The sequence below is a fragment of the Labrus bergylta genome, chromosome 1 (assembly GCF_963930695.1).
Source record: "Labrus bergylta chromosome 1, fLabBer1.1, whole genome shotgun sequence".
In the NCBI taxonomy this organism is placed as follows: Eukaryota; Metazoa; Chordata; class Actinopteri; order Labriformes; family Labridae; genus Labrus; species Labrus bergylta.
Genome location: NC_089195.1, coordinates 28,563,748 through 28,569,747, shown reverse-complemented (window position 1 = coordinate 28,569,747; position 6,000 = coordinate 28,563,748).

Genomic DNA, 6,000 nt, shown 5'->3' with positions numbered 1-6,000 from the left:
CATAATCCATGATTGTTTTATGTCCCCAGGGTGACATTAATTGATAAAAATGTTTTAGAATCCTATTATAAGGCCTTAATCCATGATGTTTTGTGACTGCGTCTGTCCCTCTATAATATTCTTCATAATAGGGCCAGACAGACCGGCAATATATAATGCAATCCTGTGCAACAGCCTTGCAAGGAATAACCAAAGCCTGCTAAAATTTTTAGGCTTAGAATGTTATAAAATATTACTTCAACTTTCTGCTTGTATTCTGTGTTGTTGCTGCATAATATTATTTTTACCATGATTTTGCTAAACAGCTTTAGAATCAATTATAAAACGAAAATTAACACCATATATGTTGATGGTCTATAAAGAGATGACCAGACATAAGAATACAGTATAACAGACTCGTAATATGGGCTGTATAATGCTGCCCAATACAACAACACACACTATAGAAAGCATGAGCAGCCTGACACCACTTTAAGGATTTATTACACGGCTGGGCCACTGCCATACATTTTGTATTACATGAATTTACTTTTGTTTGTTTTTAACATGACTGTGATTTTAGTTTTATATCTTTACAGATATTTTCATAGCTTATTTCTTGGATCTGCATTGCCATATTTTGTGAGTACATTCTATTACATTTTTTTGCATAAATTCAGCTTTTTATAATATTGTTTTGAATAAAAAGTTAACCACACTGTTGTGGCCACCCATGAACAGATTGTCTCTTTGTTCTTTGTTAGGAAATGTATTGATACAGATTTATCTTTGAGGTGTATTGGATGCAGAATAAGCCACTGCTCTGTCAGTCATTAGCCTTGAAATCATAATAGACTGGAATGGGACTGAATGGGGTTCCCTGTAGGGTCTTAACACAGGTTTATATATGGCCTGCTGTGTGTGTGTGTGTGTGTGCGTGTGTGTGTGTGTGTGTGTGTGTGTGTGTGTGTGTGTGTGTGTGTGTGTGTGTGTGTGTGTGTGTGTGTTCCTACTCCTAATCCAGTCTCCAGGGGCCTCTGTATCCGGTTGATGGTCTTCCTTAGCAGACATGCTGGATGGGATTGGTGGTTAGGCCCTTCATAATCCTCTCCTCATCTGGTAGCCTGTAAGATAGCTGCCCATCGAAACCAAAACCGTGTGTGTGTGTGTGTGTGTGTGTGTGTGCGCGCGCGCGAGCGAGTGTGTGAGTGCTGAATGCTCAGTAATGATCCACACAAGCTCCCCACCAGAACTAAATTCTTCTTTATCTTTAATTCTCTTCATTTTCTCCTCTTCTTCCTCGCCTTGTTTGGCTCTGGAGATGTCAGACACAGAACAGCAGACAGATAGCGAACATGTAAATTTGATGTTTGAGAGCCCACAAGGCACTGGAGCCTTCAAGGCCATAAAAACCGACAGCATATTTCCTCAAATAAGCAGCCATAGAGTCTTTTTCTCTCACATACACACACTCACTCAGGCACACACACGTATACACACTCACACACAGTGTTAATGGCTTCATAATTGTCAGAGGCAGACCATTGAGCATAATCAGGAGACTGCAGCAAGGCGAAGACCAATATTTGTAATTTACTATGACAGATAGTACATTTTTATTACCCAGGGGCTGCTGGTTTGTTTTGGGATGCGATAAACCACACTCATCCACAAACATTTTATCTCTCAGTTCACATACTCACTTACTCTCACTCTTTTCCTCTGCTGTTCTTTTCCTTCTCCCTTCCTCCTCTCACTCCCTCCTCCCCCCCCCTCTCCTTCACATACATACAGACTCAAAGACTGGTTCAGCTGCAGACAGTGTGTGACCTCGGGGTCAGGAGCATTACGCCAAACAGACAGACACTGAGTCAGGGAGCAAAGTTCAGCTAGTCACAGGAAATCGCAGGTACCCACACTCAAACTGAACACACATACACACAATCAATCACATATAACCCTCTCATAAATACATACAAGTCTCTCAGAACAGTTGGCGACGTATTGAGAGGTTATAATACGAATGCCTTTTTTTCATTCATACTAAAAAAAAGCTTTGTCCCAATGATTTGCTCACATGGTGGTTATTTTTTTCCTGACATCACGCTCTGAGCAGGAGGCCTGTTTGGTTATACTGGTATATGATTGATTTTATGATTCATTTATTTTCGTGTCATGCACACAAAGTGCCCAAACCTCATAAGACACCAAAGAATTCAGTTACAGTGGTTCACATTTACAAATCATAACATTATAAAGTTGCCAGCTCCTGTCAAAGTTCAGTCTTAAACAACGTGTTCTGTCTTTTTTCCCCAGGCTTTACCAACAAAATCTGCTTCAACAAAGGTTCCTTTTTCAAAACACAACTCAAGTTTTTCATAATCGTCTAGCCAAAAGAAATCAAAATAATTTGTATACATGTTTTTCAGGTTGTTAGTGGAAAGAAAATCTGAATAAAAATCAGATTCAGGGGGCGCGCACACCCCATGTATGGAGGCTATAGTCTTCCAAGCGGGCAGCCAAGGTTCAAATCCCGCCTGTGGCGCCTTTCCCACATGTCATTCCCCACTCTCTCTCTCTCTACCTGATTTCCAACTCTATCCACTGTCCTATCTCTCCATTAAAGGCACAAAAAAGCCCCAAATAAATCTTAAAAAGAATTAAATAAACAGTCTCAGTAATATTAGTTAAGTGTGTGTACACATACAAGGAATTTGACGTCAGTTTATTGGCAGTCTAACAAAAAAATCACAAGTCAATAAAGGCATAGTGCAGTTGTAAGCGATGCAAAGGAAAGTGAGAAATATATCGTTGCTGTGTTGCCAGATTGCATATAGATCAATGATGTAGGTGTTTTAAAATAAATGATCTAATGTTTAAATTTTGCAGGTGCCTAATTTCGTGTTCCTGTTGACATATTATCAGCAGGGTTGCTTCAGGGCAATGGGAATAAAGTTAAAAGAGTAAGAATTACTGGCACAGTGGTTGTTATTGACAATGGGCTGCTGTGAATTTATTGTTCCTGACACTCAGGGCCAAGTTAACTTTTCATCAGAGTGACTGCCTGTGGGAAGAAACTGTTCCTGTGTCTGGTTGTTTCAGCGTGCAGTGCTCTGCAACATTCAAAAGACAATAGTGAAAAATCTTGAGGGACGGTGAGTCACATTGCGAGCTAAACAACGATTAAGATAGCCTATTAACTACAATTGAACAATAGCTAACAACAGCACTCAGCTGCTAGCCAGCTAATATTACCGTTAGCTAGAAGTGGTTGAATTCTTGCATTACCTTTTTGAAGGTGTTATAAGATATTATAAGAGGGAGGTAAGAGACTTTACTTTGGAAAACAAAACCAGCTAACAGTTATATAAGCTAGTAAGCTGTTGAGTGCTAATTAGCTATTTTCTGACTGTAAAGGGTTATCATAAATGTTTCATATTCGCTGCATGTCCTCTACCTCTCTATCTTCTCCCAACATGTCGTGTCTCTTTTCAGCCGTCCTGTCCAATAAAGGCTAAAAAATATATTTTTTAAAAATGTTTCTTTGACTTGAAACGTTGGCCCAATGCTCATGCTGTTGTTTTCTACCCATTGTCTGTTTTGGTGGTCATCAGTTTGGAAAAGGGAAAAAACATTACTATTCAGATTCCCTTGAACATGCAACCTAAATCGTTAGTACTGCAACATTATTATAGCTTTTGAGCTTCCCCTCCTGAGTGTTGAGAGAAGATCACGACTTGATTTAGATGTGAAAAAGTGTTGCAATCAAAACCAAAAAAAAGTTGTGAGAATCAAAAAGCATCAAAGTTAATGCAGCAGAACCAGGCATGCTGGTGTATTTCATTTTTTATTCCACCAACAAGCCGCCTTGGAAACCAATCTAGAGCCTACATGTTATCAATAATGCAACTGATTTCAGTAGATTAGTGAAGCTAAAAATAATAGATCATTGATAACCCTTAAGTAAAGATGAGGTGCAGGCTACAGACGCCTGCTTTCTGAATCAAAAGCCTCTGAACTATTTTCTAATTTTCAAACTTAAGTCTCAGACCCAACTGATGCTGACTCAAGTGACATCACTATAATTTATTTATTGGATTTTTCAGATTTTACAGAGCCCCTTTCTGAAGGCTTTAAACATTATTTTCTTACATATTCTGTGTCCCTCTCCTAAGACCTGTAAACAGTCTTTATCTTTTTTTTTAATTGGAAATTGTTCCTCTTGTTCTTTATAAAACTAGAAGGCGAGCCGGTTTCTAAGCGAAGCCTACGCAGAGATGCCTCAAACCTATAACTTTTCTTCTAGTCAGCAGAGGGAGACTCAACGAGTTGCAAAAAGGAGTCTGATGGTATGGAAACTAGAAGAAGAAGAAGAAAAAAATCTGAATTTTGATTAATTACTCCAATAATTATTTAGAACTAGATTCATGCATAAAGTGACTAATGTTGTTTTCCAGACAACCAAAGCAAAAACAAATCGCCTCTGTCTCGTGATAATGAAGCTCCATTGTGAGTACACTTAGGAAGACTACATTTTGCATTCAAAATTGGCGATTATTTCTCATTCATCCCTTTCTTGCATGCCAATTCACACTTACTGCGGCCGTCGTCTGGGGCTGTTGTTGGGAAATCAGATGTCTCATCTCCGATTGCACGGTGTCTCACCCTCATTGTTAGCCTATCAGCTCTCTGCCCTCTTTTTAAGCGTGAATCTCTGCTGTAGTGTTACGTGTGCCCCTCCACCTCTCCATCACCGCCCGGGCTTTACAGACTCATCATCTATTAATTCATCATCCATGTGATCAAAGAAAGTCACCAGAAACCATCCTCACAAAGTGTCTGGACTCCACTGAGGGGATTTTTCCTGCTTCCACTCAAAGCAATCATTTGCCAATCACAAAATCCCCACCGTAGTCTCCAAGTCCCAAAGAGCTTCTGTCAAACCATATCATCAAACTATTAGATTACTGGTTCAATAAATATTCTCTTCATTCAGTCGTCTGTCCTGATTGAAATGGCTGTGAATGATTCAAGCATCAAAAGACAAAAACAAAGACATCACACTTCACACAGCTTGTCAGTACAATCTTCAAAAAATGATTTTCAAAACATTATGAATGACCAAACGTTTCTCATTCATCTTCGGTGGAGACCTGATCATTACAGTGTCATGACATTATGTGTGTGTGTGTGTGTGTGTGTGTGTGTGTGTGTGTGTGTGTGAGTGTGTGTGTGTGTAGCTTTGAAAGAGAATTACACATGTCCAGAACAGTCACCATTCATTAGAGTAAAACAAGTCAATTATTAAATTGAATGGTTTGCACTCTGATGCAGAACTTTCAAATGTCAGTGATTCGTACACTAATTGGAGTGGAAGCATGCTTGTGCTGCTCAGCAGTCAGTTAGTAGGACAGAGAGCGAGGAGGCTGGCAATCAGCATGGAGAAACTGTGTGTGTGTGTGTGTGTGTGTGTGTGTGTCAGTGTTAACAAGAGAGACAAATAAGACACACAAATAGGAACAGAGAGAGAGAGAGAGAGAAGCAGGTGCATCACTAATGGCTTTTTAAAAAGGTTACAGCGTAGAGCTCTTCTTTTCTAATGGGGCTCCGGCTGTGCTTGAGAAGCAATTTCCGGAAAAGATAATGTTGTCGAGAGAGCGCAAAGAGTTCTTTGTGTGTGTGCATGCGTGTGTGTGTGTGTGTGTGTGTGTGTGTGTGTGTGTGTGTGTGTGTGTGTGTGTGTGTGTGTGTGTGTGTGTGTGTGTGTGTGTGTGTGTGTGTGTCTTGTCGTTAACAAGACTGACAAACACAAATTCAAAAGGAACACAAAGAGGGGCGGGGAGAGATTTGGGCAATTGAGAAAGAAAGAAAGAGAGAGAAAGAAAGAGAGAGAGCGAGAGAGAGAGAGAGAGAGAGAGAGAGAGAGAGAGAGAGAGAGAGAGAGAGAGAGAGAGTAAAATTGCCTGTGTCTACATTTCAAAGTAATTGTGCCATTACATCACATTTATTAGCTTGCTGACT